Below are 17,285 nucleotides of genomic sequence, written 5' to 3'. Positions count from 1 at the left end.
ACTATCATGTTCAATAATAGTCCTATCAAGATCATTTCAATTCAGTCATAGCCTGTACCATTTGATGACAAATAGAACTATTTTGAATGAATTAAAGTTGCACTCAAGTATATCATCCAGAATTCTGTAGTCTCAATTTTTAGATTTATGAGGATGTATGCTAGTTCTAGATGAAATATTGGTGACTGCAAAATTTATGACCATGGTAGTACATAGCTTTGTGGTGTTTGACTTGCAATTATTCAAACATGTCAAGATTATTTGCATCGCTCTGTGAAATTGATATTAAATCTATGGCTCATGATTAGTAATCTTCTGTGTATTTTTATATCTCTTAAGCCATATACTAGATCAAGTACCATTTGTGTAACATTGGGACGTCTATCACAATGAGTTTCTTTAACCAACAATGCAATACCTTCCCATGGTAATGAGTAACCATTTTCTTGAGACTATTCAATCCATACCATCATCCAATCAAGATTGTTTGCAATATACAAACTATAAAAAATGTAATTAGACTAGTTAGAAACAAATTATATTGATGATGGATAAGAATTAAATAACTAAAAAATAACAACTTATAATTACCTCTCACTCTCCTCAATCTACCTTTCCCCATCAAGGACTCCTCTTTAGATATGTTAATAGAGTTGGATTCCCAAGTGCAATGTACATGGATATTTGGTACAAACTTTTAAAGATATTCACTAATGTACACCATGATCTAGTATACCATGTACCCCTCTACCATAGAACCCTCAAAATGTGCTCTTTGTCAAACCAAGACCTTTATAAATTTCAAGTGCCTCTCAACCATCCACATCGACCTAGTTTGTACAAGTCCACACAATTTAATCTCCTCAACTTGATGTATGAGGTAGTGTTCTTGAGAATTGAAAAAGTTTGAAGGGAGATGTTTTTTCATTTCACACATAAGCTATGGAATCCTTAAAGGTTTGCAATCTTTCTGAAAACCCTACAAGGTTTTGGGTTCCTTTCAAAAATTCTATGGACTTTGACTTGGAGGCTTGTCTCCTTAGTCAAGTTTATTGTTCATTTTGTTTTTATACTTGGGATCTTATAACTATAAAAGGTATGAGGGGCTTCCAATCCCTTCCTTTTTAATAAAAAAATTCTCAAATGTTTCCCAATCAAAAGATGCACCACTTATTACAAAATTGACTCACAAATGACTTGGTGTGTCCAAGATCACAACTAGCTTATAAAATACCAATAGCTTCCATAAAATTATTAGTAAGATGACCCTTATAAATAAAAAGGATAAATTAAAAAGCCCATAGAATATCTCTAAATTTTATGCCTTTTAGGACTACATACACCACTAGATACTAGATATAAACCATTAAAGTCTATGAAGTTGATTTTGGGTCTCTTCATTAAATTTGCAAAGGATAGTAAGTGCCTCATTTATTTCTAAAATTATTATTTTTAATATATATCTCTATCTATAGCTTAAAGACATCTCTAAATTTTATCCCTTTTTGAAAACTATATACACCACCGGATACTAGTTATAAACCATTAAAGTCTATGAGGTTGGTTTTGGGTCTCTTCATTAAATTTTTACATGATAATAAGTGTGTCATTTCTTTCTAAAATTAGTTTTGTTTAAGATATATCTCTATCTATAGCTTAAAGATGTTTGTTCTAGTCCTTTTTGATCTTGCTCATGTTTCAACTATGTAACTTTTTGAATTTCTTTTTACTCCTCTATTTTCATTTAAATAAATTTCATTCAAACTTATGAGACTATTATATTATGAAGAAAAAAACTAAGGAAAAAGAAAAACATTTTGTTATAAAAATAATTCTATTATTTTATGTGATAAGGTGAGAATTTGTGTTATTCATTCTTTGACTTTTATAATCTAGCTAGTTTGTGTATAAATAAAAACCATATTTTATTTTATTTTTCTATTAAAAGACTTTATCACTAACTCAATAGATGAATGATATTGCTTCCAGTCTACCAAGATTCTACTAATATTCTTAATCAACAAACACATGAAAAAATCACTAAACATAAAAAATAAGACAATGTATCATTCAACATAAAATTATCAAACTTGTTCTAAAATAAAACACTTTTATACAAGAATTCTACAATATAATTGTTACACATTTACAAAAAATATTATATTAATGTTACAATCTCCTAAAAATATATTTAAATGTATATTTTTACAAATATTAAATATTATTTCATGTTTTTAGAAATATTTAAAATAATCTCAATTTTAATTTTTATTCAATAATAATAATGAAACTAAATATAAGACTATTAACCCCTTAGAAATCAAACCTAGAGTGCTTAGAAATTCATTCAATTTTTATTTTCTTCTTCTACACCAAACCACTATTACTTTTAGGTAGGTTGGACAATTGTTCGTCCTCGTGTGATTAATTGGAAAATAATTTTTAGAGTTACGAAAAATAATTATTTGTTAATTAATTAAGTCCTTTTAGAAGCCACTAGTAACCTATTGGTTGGGTTATTTTAATCGAGACGCAACTAGAAACTTCTTAGTGTAGTTTTCCTGATCAAGAAGCAACTAGAAACCTCTTGGTTAAGTAGCATAAAAGGGGGTTAAGGGAGGTATTTGGAGAACATAATAGAATAGAGAATAACAAGAAGTTGTAAAAGCATTTGCAATGTTAATAAATGAGTTTATAGTGATAGCAAATAGTCTTGTAGTATTAGCATTTGGGCAAATGATAGCACTAGGAAAGTAGTGGGGAATATCAACAAGAGAAATTAGGAGGTTGTCTGAAATTTTCCAATCAGAGGCAAGGAATTTTGTACCTCTTGATTTGTTGATGTTAATATATTTTCCATCTGTAAAACTGGTTTTCCCTTTTGGGTTTTTCCAAGGATGATTTGTCCAAAACTATTGTGTTCTTTGTGTTGTGAATTTCTTTACGTATTTTATTGATGAAGTTTCAGTTGTGTTATTTTTCAATATTACTTGTAAATTTGTTTTCATCAGTTTAATAATCATTTATGATAGGAGATTAAGAATGAGTGATTGCAATAGTGTTACTTTTCACAACCACCTCTATTAGTACTGCAAATAGCTCATCAATAATGTAAATAGTCCTCAATAAATGTTGTGGTTCCTGGTATACTTTAAAGATCAATGAGTTATAGATTTAGAAAATAAGAGTAATACTTGTTTATTTCTTTACATAGATAGGAAAATCGTACTTAAAAGTTGTGCTCAAGATTTAGTCCAATTCTGCAATTGCCAATTTGGTATGGAGGCCAATAGATCTTTATAATGTAAAATTTAAAATATATATCTAGTGAGGAATGAGTAAAAGACTAGACTTTGTGCACTTTCACTTACATGTACTAGACATGATGTGATATAGTACTACTTTGTGTAGTCTCTTATGTTGCGAGGTGGCTCGAAAATCTAGTTGTTGTGTTTAAGGGCAAAGATCCAATATGAATTTTCTTAGATTAGTGTATGTTTTAGTATTATTGAATTTAATAGTACTACTAAAGTTATGGATGAGTATTTATGAGCAATGTCAACAATTCTAATGATATTCAATAGTGGAATTAGTTAGATACGGTTTGCATAGAATATACAAGTTTTATTGTGATTTTAACTATTATAATATATCAATTTTTAAATCAATTTAAATGAATACTATAATTCTCACTTAATAAAATTCAAATTATCAATCTATTAATATCAAGTATATGGAAAAAAATTATTATTTTTAATTAATGTGGTGTTCTTAATTTTCACTTGACAATAATTTAATAATTTCTTATCTCTACCAAAATTAAAATAATAATGTAAAAAATTTCTAAACTATAACAAATCAAACTTTCATATCTATAATTTTGTGATATTTTTTCTTCATTTATTTATTGTTGGCATTTATTATCATTGATTGTAAAAATAATTTTCCAAGTTCTAAATGCTCTGCCCTAGTTTTGCGATTTTAATTTTTTGTCTTGGTGGCAAAATTTTCATTTGATTTTAGGTTTTAGAAAGAATCTAAAGAGATATCAGATTGAGAAATTTTGGAAGGTGACTTTTATTGAATGTTTGGCTCTACTAGGGTTTCATTCAAATTTTTAGTTTTCTTGCATATGGCTCTTTTTTCTAAGCCTTACTTCTATGTTTCCACTTGTCACACCACATTTACTATGGGAGATTTTAGGGTAGGTTATAATGGCCCCAGCTAGTGGTGACCTAGTTGTTATTAGTGTTCACGGTACTACTTCGAATTACTGTGGCATCTCCTTAGAAAAAATGCCCTCAAAAATTTGTCCCAAAGGTTTTTCAAAAGCTAATCCTAATATTATCCTTCCTTTACAAGAATATGATGTTGCATGTGATTGGTTAGAGTAGTATACCTTAATAAGGTATTTTGTGGGTAGGTCTTCTCTTGAATCTATGCTCTGGGAATGGGTTAACAAGAGTTGGACTCATCACAGAGTCCACCTTGACACTATGGTCCCTGGTCTGTGCATTTGTCTTTATTTTTCAAAAATGGTCACCTACCTTCAATTGTGTGACCTGAGAAAACCAGCTTTGTTAAGTCTAAATATATTTTTGACAACATTATTTCTATCTAGGAAGGAATGGAGTGGGCTCACAAATCCAAACAGATAGCTATTTTTTTGAAGATTGATTTTGCTAAAGCCTATGATTACATTGAATGGCCTTTTATCTTGGCTATGCTCCAGGCTCTTGGTTTTGGTCTCAATTTCTTACAATCTATTGCAATGCTTATGCTTGCATTACCATAAATAATTCTCAATCTAATGCCTTTGCTCTCTTTTGTTCCATCAGGGAATGTTTCCCTTTGGCACTGGCACTTTATGTCCTTATTGCTGAAGGGTTTAGCTATTTTCTAGCTCACTCTATGTCCTTAGGACTAGTTTTGGCATTTCCTTTCTTGAATCATCTTCCTAGTTGATTAATGGTCATTTTATAGATGATTCCTTCCTCACTCTTTTGGAGGATGAAGAAAACATAAAAAATGACTTAAATTTCTTGGACACTTTTTATCAAGCCTTTGGATCTACTATTTAATGGCATAAAATGCTTTGCTACCAATAGTCATTCTTTCCAACACCACCTTGTCTTAGCCAATTTGAATGGAAAAGGGTAACTCATGAGGAGATATTCATCTTTATTAGCATTCCATTTTCTTTTCAGGCCTCACCTGTTGAACTATGGAATATTGTGCTTGCCAAGATCACCAAGAAACTAGATTGTTAGATTACAAAACCACTCTCCCTTGCAGGAAAATTCTAGATTTTTTCGAAACTTCTTGTGGCCGCTCATGTCTGTTATTCTTCTTGTTGGGCTCCCTCCAAAGCCTCCTATCAAAAGATGGAAAAACTACTCAAGGATTTCTCTGGGCTTCTGGTACCGATCATCATGGCTTTCACAGAGTTGCTTGGGATTTTTGTTGTCTCCCAAAAGAACTCTGTGGACTTGGCCTACTTTCCAGATAGAAGCAAGGCCTTGCTCTATGTGCTAAATGGATTATTCATGCCATCACTAGAGATGAATCCTAGGAAATTTTGGTTTACCATTGCATCTCTTCCGAATTTTCCATCAACATACCAACTTGGAAAGGGATTAATTTCCATACCCTTCTAATCATGAGGGAGCCAATGATCATACAAGGATCTTTTATTATTAGGAGCATATTGAAAGCTTGGGAAGCTATCAAGCCCTTGCATTGCTAGTTTGGTGATGAGTTTTGTAATGGTCTCTCTTTGAATCAACAGAATATTTGGTGGTCTCCCCTCGCCAAGACTCAAGGTGGTAGTGGTCTACATTTTTTCAAATGAGGCATCAAAATTCCTAAAGATATTTTTGTCTAGGATTTTCATAAGTTTTAGATCCTAGGAAGATATGTAGGTCTAGTACCATCTTTCCTATTCAGATCGATAGACTTTTGATTTATTGTTCTCTTCAATTCTAGTACACTTAATTCATAAAGTGGGTATTCAATCTATTCTCTGATATGCTCAATCAGAGATGACATTTGAAATCTTCTCTTTCTCAATGGAGAAAGTGTGTTGACACTATTTGGAGTGCTATTATAAAGCCCAAGATTTCCCATTTACCTTGGTGTCTATCTTTTCAAGGTCTTCCCCTTGGGCCTCATCTCAAGCATATTAGGGTTCCAGATCCTAGATGCCCTTTTTATAGACAACCAAAGTCTTTCTTTCATATTTTCTATTTTTTTAGAAGTGCTCAAAATTATTGGTACTGGATTTATGATGTCTTTAATTCGTTTAGGCCTAAACTCTGTTCTTGGAACATGGTTATCTTGGGTGATTCCCCCAGAATTTCTCAAAAATTTACCTCGATTTGGCATCTCTTTAGGATGGAGATTTTTTTTACTTTGTTGAAAGATAGAATTTTTTCTCTTTTCACTCACAATTTTCTTGATATTAATATTGCTATGTACACTAAGGCATGCATTTGTAATAATGTAACTATGTAAATTCAAGTTCAAGCTAACAAAGTGGCCTTGGAGGTGACTCACCTGCAAGAGCTACTGAACCACTGGGGAAATGCCCCTTGGACTATTGCTAAAGTTCTTCCAGATGCCTGGACTAATACCTTGATGCCTCAAGGCCACTGTCCATGATGTTACTCCTTAGGCCACCACTCACACACCCCACACTCCCAGGCTTCCCACCACCACTCTCCCAGTGGTGGCGATGGTGGATGGAGGCATCGATCAGCTTCCCTACACAATGGTAGTACTGAATGGTTCTTGGCTCCTCCTCTTGGGGCTTGGCAGGAACTTTATGGAAAATGACCTCGCCTGGCTCTGGCAATTTATCTTCTCTGGACAAAGATAAAAGATGCAGTTGCTGCCACTGAACCTACTACTACTGCTATTGATGATGGTTGGATTGTCCCTAGCCTGCCACCAATCTGAAAGATGGTATAAGTTTCTATCATTGTGACAAGCCATGTACATTGGTAGACACTTGTTTGGCTGCCTAAGGTTGTTATTTATGTTTTTTTGATAAATAGTGTTTGATTATGGCTTCAGCCGTGTGAACTTTTGTGAGGTGATCTTGTATCCCTTGGCCCTTTTTTATGAATTGTAATCTTAGTATATTAATTATTAATAGAAAAAGACTCTTCATCAAAAAAAAATTTGAAAGTCTTTACATAATATTTAAGCTCTTTGTTAAATATTTTATATTGTAATTATAACTATCAAATAGAAAATTACAAGGAAAGAGAATAACAAGTTTTATTACTATTTCTTCTCCCTACTGAAAACTAGGTTCAATACAATATTCTATAATTGTGAAATATTAAAGTATCTAAGGTTAGAATCTTGTCTAGGATTTTATAACTTTATTGTACTTTTCATAGGAACATACTATTGCATTTAGTTGTATGAACTTTAGTTGTAATAACTCACATAAATTGTATACTTCCAATTTTTCCTCTATTTTTTATTAATTTAGCATGATTACCAACATGAACTAAAAAATATTACAAAAGTTTTGTGATGTAAAATTTGAATTCTTATAATATAAATATAAATATACAAAAGTAAATACAAATTTTAACATCTAGACTTTATTTGAAAATTTATAATTTATAATTAATATATTTATTTTAATGTTGTTTACATTGAAGTTATTAAAATTGGAAGTATATCAAAATTATTATAAGTAAAAGTGGAGTGTAAATTTATTTATTTTTTTAATTATTTAGTTAAAATAAATTATATTAGTACTTATATACTTTTAGTTATGCGCATATAAACTTAGTTGTGTCTCTTCTAATACAAAGTTTCTTTTCATTTCTTATTAATGTTGCTTGAAATAATTAGGTATGATAGTTAATTTATTTCTATTACTAATCTTACATCTTTACTTGTATTACAATTTACTATAATGATAAGAACATGCCACTTATTATATGTTTCCTAGCCAATATACTCAATCATTTCAACTTAACTAATTATAAACTTCCATATTTCAGCCAATTAGATATCAATATTTCTATTTTGAAATTTAATATTTCATTTTCGCTTTCCAAAATCTAAAAAAAATTAATGATATTATAATAAATGTCCCAAAAATATTAGATTGGAATTTTCAGTAGTTTGCTTGTTCTACATTTTTCTGATAGTCTTTTTTCAGCATTCGCATGGCTTGCGATTTTCATGCCAGGTGCAATCTCTTCTTTTTCTCTCTTTTCATGTTCATGTCTTATCCCTACCTCTCAACAGAGCCCATTCTCATGGCCTCCCAATCCACTAGGACTAATTTGGAGCTAGATCCCAATATTCCTCATAACCCTAGCTCTTTGGCTTTGAACTTCAAACCAAAGACATTTTTAGATGCCATCTTCTCTTTGTCCATAGGCATTGGTGCTCAATTCCACATCAAATATGAAGCGCAAAAACCAAGCAAGGGTTCTAGTGAATCTTTGAGGCCCCTTTCCATCTCTACTAATTCATATATGGTTAATGAAATAGTTAGGGCAAAGAATAGGCTAAAGGGTTCTGCCATTTTCTTTGTAGTGATTGACATTGAGAAATGCCCTCCTCACAAATTTATGGATGACTAGTTTAAAAACTATTGGAACTTAAAACTTGGCTATCACATTTCTTTTTGTAGGAAAATTCAATCTAGTTTATTTGTCACATTTTTAAATATTTCTGAGGCTCAGAAAGTTGTTCTTAAGAAAAAATTTTGGAGGGTTGGTTCTTCTTCCTTTGTTTCCCTAGCTTGGACCCCAAAAGATATTCATGATGACATGACTAGGTTGGCTCCCCACATGAATGGTAGAGCCTTGATTGCACTCTAATCAGGCTTGGAAATGTTAGAGTAAATAATTAATAATTATTTATTTATTCTATTTACTTAAACTTACTTAGGTTAAATGCATGTAGTTAATAGTTGTAGTGATGAGTTGTTCACAACATGGGAGCTTGTTCCCTTCTAGCATGTTCCACCTTTTTGTAGAAGTGTGCTTAGTTGTAAATTCATTCATTCACATAGTAATTTCATTTTCCTATTGTGAAATATTTTCTCTTGCATTGTTTGCTTCAAGCTCTTTCTCCTTCAATTTCTCTTTACCAAGCTATTTGTATGTAGGTGACCTTGGCAAGCTGTGGAGTTGGATTTCATCAACTCCTACACAAAATCCCTACTTCTTTGGAAATTAACCTTGGTGATGATATCTTTTCCTAACCTATTGAGATTTTGGGAGGGCTCAATTCCTTCTTCCTCTATAAAATGTATTGAGTAGAACACAAATCTAAATAACTAAAGTAAGTTCTATATTATCTAATCATTTAATTATTACTCTCTAACTATTGTAGCTAAAAATATCTTAACCAAGTGGACTTAACTATCCTTTTGTTTTTAAATCCTTATTGTAAAGTAACATTCCATTGAATGTTTGTAATTCCTATAGAGAGGCCACCCATTAAAGGGTGAAAAGGTCTAGATGATCTTTCATAAAAGTCGCCAACAAGGGCACTCCTAACAAGTGTATTTGTAACATTTAAAAGGGTTGGCTCTTAACTGAGATACCTTGAGAAAACTAAAATTATTTTTGTTGAATAGTCCTAGATAATTTTTAACCTTATCATGTTTCTATGTTAAAAATGATGGTGCTCATATATGTGTATGGTATATTTGTATGTTATTTTCTTTTGCATGTTCAATTTTTTACGATTTATGTTAGTCGGTTGATAAAGCTAATATGGTATCTGAGCTTTATAGTTTCATGCACCTATTCTCTTCTTGAGAATTTTTAGATTAGTTTTTAGATCTATGTTCTATACATAGGATTTTGTATTGGATCTAGAGGAGACCTTTATTTTAGATCAATTTGAACCCAAAAAATATTGTTGTTGAGCTCATAGAACCCAAAAACTCCCATTTCCATAGAAAATACATTCAATTTGGATGCAATTGCAACCTATGGAAAAACAAAATTGGCCAAAGGTCACAATGCGTGGGCACAAAAAATGAGGCAACATGTTTTAAAAACATTTATCAAAAAAATTAAACAATTTTTTTATATTTAAATTGCATGATTTTTTTATTGATAATGGGTTGAAAATATAAGACTTATTATTATTTATTTAAATTAATTATTAGAATGTGTTAGTCTTGAGTAGATTCAAATCCAAGACCTCCCATATGAGAGGCACAAGTTACTATTGTGTTATAGCCTCTTGCCTATAAATTGAAATTTTTTTTTGTATAAAGAACCATGCATATTTTCTTCCTATAAATTTTTATTAAAAGAGGCATGAAAGTAAAGTCAAAAAGTTCTTTAAAGATCTTGGATTAGTAGTACAATTTTTGACATCAGTGGTACATAGGAAGGTAAAGCTATGTAGGTCATGGCATCATCATATTTGAGAAGACCAATAATTGTTGGTAAACTACAATGTATTTGATTTGTTCTGTCTAAAAAAATAGTTGATGACTTTTTGACCATATCTTGGCCATACCAAGGTATTTGTTGATAAATATTATATTGTTTGAAAGTTATTTCTAAACACATTATGATGGCACAGTTATTTTCCACTTTGGTATAGTTTTTTTTTAAAAGTTTATCTAGTCAAAGGTAGGAGTTCTATTTTAGCACTCTAGGAGACATGTCTTGAGCGTCTGGACTCTATTTCTTGAAAAAAAAAATTATTGTTAGAAATATTATTATATGCTCTTTCTAGTGATTCTAATTTTTATTCTACATTCTTCAATATATATATTCTTTTTCTTTTTCTTTTTTCTTTTTGCACTCTAATGGATATCTTTGTTGTTTTAGGTGTGGGGATCATTATTGTTACATGGGTTGAAGTGTTTTTTACCAACCATATGTGTCATCTAGTATTTTTCAATAGTTGTTGTAGTAATTTTTTGCAAATTTACTAAGAAAAAGTGCCACTCTATTGCATTTCAAATTTTTAACATCTTTGTGTCTTCTTGTACTTGTACATTTAAAGTTCCATGTAGGGTTTCATATCTACTATTATTTCCATCTTCCTTTATCAAGTGAATTCTAATTCTATGGAATTATACTCATGATTTATCAATGACATGTGCCTTTATAGGTATTTGTACTTCTTTCCCACTCTTGATGTTCCTAGTTCTTTATTCTATAGGAGTTTATCCCTTCAATTTTAGCCTACATATCTTACGTCTTAACATTATAGATCAGTTACAATGGTTCTAATTCTTTATTAGTTTGATAGAGTGAGCTATGTATTTAAAACTTATTCCTTTGTGTTGGGGGATTATAGTGATTGGATACCTATGTATTTTTGTGAGATGGATAATTTACCATATGGACATTATTTTATTCCTATTTATGGAGGACATTAATATATATCCCATATATAATCTATAAACTCTTTAGAGTTAGTGTTCTCTACTTATTCATATTCTATTCTATGGAAGTTCTTTAGATCAGTAATTTGATAGTGTTTCTAACTTATTCTTTAGTGGTGTGCTTCTCAGTCATCATTTTGTTCCTATTTTCTAGGACATTCTTGAGTTTTGAAGATTCTATATTCCTTCACTATTTTTTCATCATGTTTTTTTATCTCTTCTTGGAGTAGTGTTTTTTCCACATGATTTTCTCTATTTCTCCTCTTTACAGAGATTTTTTTGTGATTGGGTACCTTATTAGGCCTTGTTGATGGGACCCAAATTTACTTTTAGTAGTAGTTTTTAGGATTTTACCTACTCCTTAAGTTTATCTTAAGGGGGTGGTTAGATTAATAAGGTATTTTATTATTAATTAAATCATTTTGATTTAATTATTAAGTCACCTATTAATTCTATTTTACTTAATCTAAACTTTAGGCATATAATAATTAATTATTACAATATAATCTAGGTTAGATACCTTTAGCATTTTTATCTCCTTTTGTAAGGATTTATCTCTATTGTTGAAGCATTCATTCAATACAACTGAAATTTATCTCTTACACATCAAGAATGTGTCTGTCATCTTTTATGGATCTTTGAATTCAAGTTCCCATAGCTTTTCTTATCTCTTTCTATTATAGGTGTTTGTATACAAGTGATTTTTGGACCCTTGAGGTCCTCAGAACAAACAAAACCTAGGTTTTTTTATAAACAAATAATAGCCATAAACCGTAACTATATCATAATTATAATCCTACTTCTATTTCTAATTTTTACCTAATATATCTATTAATAAATTGAAGTATTGAAGAAGCCATACCCGAACCCCTAACCTTCAACATTATGTGTTTCCTAGAATCTATATTTTAATCCTAATGTGAACTTAAATCCTAATCTTAATCAACACTCAATTTAGTCCTAATTATTTTTTCAAACCTAATTTAGAAAATAAACCTATTTCAAATCCCTAAACCTAATGATCATTTTTACCCTAACCTAGTGTATAGGAAAAATCATAATCGTACTCATGTTGCTAATGTAACCATACCCATATTCAAAAAGTCTAACTGTAATCCTAACCTTTACTATTACCCTACTATCTATACTAACCATGATTTCAATCCAAGACCAAAATTTGAGCCATAACTATCGACCATGTCCCTACCCATAATCCTAAATCTATTTAAACATTAATTGTAGCAGGGTAAAAGCATAGATCTATGTCACCGTTTGTGATACAAAAACCTGTTTTGGTCAAATCTCATTTCTCTATCAAAACTCAATTTTAAAAAAAAACTAAAAATACCCTTTTATAGATTTCAGATTCAATATCATCATTATATAAATTTTTGAGTGTTTTGATTAGTTATAATATGTTATAATCTAAAAATATTATAAGTCAATATTTCAACATTTCAGAAGATGCTCTCTCAAAAAATGAAAAAAAAAAAGTAAATCATATCAAAAAAATAAAATAAATATATTTATCACTAGAGGAGAGAATCCTCTTCATGAATATGTAATTTTTTTTCAAGAAGGTATAGATTTGATAGGAAAGTTTTCACGGGAGGGAAAAATTGTTGAATTCTGACAAGGTCGAACTTGAGTAGTTATAACAAAGAAAATATACATCAAAAATAATTATTTCTTTTTTTGTGCACTAGCTATACATGTCATCTATAAAATATTTTCAAATCATAACAAAAAAAGATGATTTGCACATACTTTTATGACGGGAACTACATCCTATATTTTTTATAGTTAAAAAAGGGACTTCAAAATAAAATAAAATAAATAAATTCTTAGTCAAAAAAATAATAAAAATTATAGGCATAAAATTCATACAATTCTACACATTTCATCAGTTTACATCATCTTCATATTTTAAATGCAAATACCATTTTTTTTGTCATTAATGTTGAACTGTCACATTCTGATATCACTTTTGTTTATAAAAGGTGACACAGGTTTGTGCTTTTACCCAGAAGTAATCCTAACCATAACTTTAATCCAAAGTCTAGCTCATTTTTTACACAATATTCTTAACACTAACCCAAATTAGCATCATTACCCTAAACCATAATCATAACTTTACCTCTATCCAAAAACCAAATTCTAGTCATCATCCTTCGAAAAAGAACAGTGCTAAATAAAAAACCCTAATATAAATGCTTAAACATTATCCTAGATATGATTAATACTCTAAAATAATACCATAAAAAAAATATTAAGCCTCTAGCTAAAAAATTATCATTATAATATTCCCTAGACCCCAATCTCAACCTAAATCAAAATTTGAAACCTAACCATAAAACTAATCACAATGTAAACTATTTCCCTAACTATAATCCTCATGAAAACAATCTAATTCAAACACCAATGCTAAACCTAACCATATATCATATCCCTAATCAAAACCTTAGCCACAGCCATAATGCCAACCATGATGTAACCATTAAGGCTAACCATAGTCCCAACCCTCAAAATATCCTAATCCTAATCATAGTGTTAATCCATGCCACGACATTGATATGATCTTCAATTATTTTTCTCACTCTAGTAAAAATCAAAATACAAGCTCAAGCTATGGTACTCCTTGATGTGAATTTTGACACTAATGAGAATCCTAATCTTAAACCCAAAGAACTAATCCTGACATTAATAAATCCCAAGCACTCACCATAATGATAACAATGATATCAACCCTTACCCTAACTATAATCTTAAACCTAACCCTTATCCTTATCCCTAACTCTAACGTTGACCAAAAGAAAATCTATAAACTAACCATAATGTAAATCCTTACCACAACCATGATCCTAACTTTAAACTGTAAACCCTAATCTTACCCATGACAATATTTCTGAGCTTAAACTTAAACCCAAATACTAAACCCTGATCCAAACAAGAACTCTAAACCTAATCCATAATAGTGGGCATAATATTTTAAATCCTAATTCCAACCTTAATAATAAAAAATGTAATCATATTGTTCTATTAATCATAATTTTAAATCTTAATCCTTATCCTATATTGAACTTAGAGAATCCAAATTGTAACTATTACCATAGCCATAAGTCATTATCCCTCACCCTAACCATAATCATACTCATTATAGGAAGACCTGAATCATGAATGAAACCTAATTGTAAATGGTAAGCCATAAGTGTAATAACTATCTGTGATATAAATACTACACCTTAAAACTAAATAATATTTATAATATGAACCCTAACAATAATCACAAACCTAAACCATATCCTAATTGTAATGCATATATTAACCTTAATCCTAACCCAAACCATAGCCTTAGCCATGTACACTTAAAATCTATAATTCTAATCACTTGAACCTAGAATAGCAATTCAATAACTTCCCTTAACCCAAACCAATATCCTAATATTCCTAACCTAAAACTTATTATAATTATATTTGAAACCCTTAATAGAAACCCTAACCTTCTTTCTCTATATTTATCTTGGTAACAATGACTTAAATTCAACCTTAACACTGAAACTAACTTTAATTATAACAATAAATAGAAACCAAAATCTAATCTTAATACTAACTCTAATCATGATATAAATTATAATACAAAATACTAATGTTAGTCAAATTAATTAATTAAAGTGGCTAGAGTTATGATTGCCGGTAGCTAAGTGGGGCAAAATTTTGGTGGTATTAATGGGTAGGTCAATAGAAGCTAACGTTGCGCCCTACGTTACGCTCCAAAATTAGACCTAATTTAGAAACGTTGCAGCAGACTCCTCATTTTCCAGCTTTCAAGGTGAGAACTAAAATAATCTCTGAACAAAATTTAGAACGCCGTCATCCAAATATGGAAAAACGGTCAGAGAAAATGAGGTTTACTGTGACGAATGCAAAGATGTTACCAAAAATCCAAACCGTTCAGATTCAAAATTCAAATTAGCAGTCAAAATATTAAACCACGAAATCATCAGCCGCAGCTCTACTTTAGCTGTTGCACCTCCAAATCAGTATCCTTGATGTTACCAATTTCGAAATTTATAAGAGAAAGCAGCTCTCCTTTTTAATTCACCAGAATACCAAAAGAGAATCATATAAGGAATACAAAAGCCGTTGTTTCATAGCAAAATGGGTTGCAGGAGATCATGTTTGAGCATGTATGTGAAAATTTGTGAGGACAAGTTTGTTGCAGGAGTTGTTGTTTGTGTGCATAGTGGGAGGGCTTTTCTTGCTTCCTCTGCCTATCTTTGTTATTATAATGGCTTATGTATCAGAGATTCAAAAGAGGAATTGCAATGGGAGGGCTCATATAATCTCATACATTCAAAATGGAAGTTGCTGTGAAAATGAAGGAGAAGTTGAAGGTTGGGATAAAACCGAAAATCAGAGAGTTTCTCATGAAGTAAAAGACGAAGTTGAATTGGAGTGTCTTCATGATATGACACAGTGATTTCATTACTCCAACTCTTTCGCTCATTTAGAATGCCAAAGAGATACGGGCGAAACGGATAACTGGAATCCTAGAGAGATAATATATGGGATTTTTTTAGAATAATTTGAATTTTCTGTTGTCACAAGACCCATCTTCCTCTCTATATTTTAACACTATATTAACTTTTTATTTTTATAAATTTTGCAGTTTACTGAACGGGCAAAAATGCATCATCAAAGATTCTTATTAATTCACCTTTGAATTAAAGGTTATTTTGTTGATATAAATGTATATCTTCCCCTCACAATTAATAAAAATAGAACTTATTTCAGTACACTTATCATCAAAAAATATGTTATAATTAATTAATGATGACTATAGATAAGTTAAAATGTACAAATTTAAAATATATTTATCATTTATTAATTACAATTATTATAATAATAATGAATTAAGACTTCATTATAATAAATTTTAGTATTTGCCTTTAGATTAATGTAATCAATTTTCTTTAATTAAAAAATATTATATCCACCAATTACAATTCAATAATTCTATTATCTAATTTTTTCTAATGAAATTCTAATCTCAACATGCCGCATTTATAGAATTTTGTTATTAGTACTTGTCTATTGTGATACTTTTAGATTTTATGTTTTAACATTACAATTTAAAAAAAAAAAAAAATTCTAACATTTGATTGGTTGAATTTATTAATATAATATTTGTCATTCAATTAAGCATACAAAAATATATTATAATTATAAAAATATTATTATTTTCATATTTTAATATATTTCTAATATAATATTGTGAGATATATAAAATAGAAGATATATATTAATAATTATATTTATAAATAAAATTATAATTAATATCATTATAGAAAACTATAATTATCTAATATTTTTATTAATTAAAATATTTTATAAACTATAATAAGTTATTAAATTAAAACTATATTTATATAAAATCCAACTACAAAGCCACTATGTAGCACTTCTTCTTATTGCTTTAATAATTTATTAAGCCATTCATTTGATCTAAACATATTTTACTTTTTCTCAGATATTAATTGTAGTTTTGTAAAGTAGTTATGCTCATAAGTGATTGTTCAATTCAAATTTCAATTATTTTAACAATTTATTAAATTTATAATTAAGAAAGATCAAATTATTTAATTATTTATTAATATTAATAATTATGTTATCTACATTTTAAAAAAATGTGTACTTGAATTTTACATTTTTAAAAATTTTATTCTGTCATTTACATTTTACACACTATATTATATTCTTATATAATTTAATATTTATATTTAAATTTAAATAGAGTTTTGAGAGACTTCATTCTTTCCATAACGAAGGCTTTGCATATCCACAATATCTTCCATTTTGAAATCTCAGATAATCATATGGATAGAAG

The sequence above is a fragment of the Cupressus sempervirens genome, chromosome 3 (genome assembly GCF_028749045.1).
Source record: "Cupressus sempervirens isolate cs-2001-9-10 chromosome 3, ASM2874904v1, whole genome shotgun sequence".
NCBI lineage: Eukaryota > Viridiplantae > Streptophyta > Pinopsida > Cupressales > Cupressaceae > Cupressus > Cupressus sempervirens.
This window is presented reverse-complemented; position numbering follows the sequence as displayed.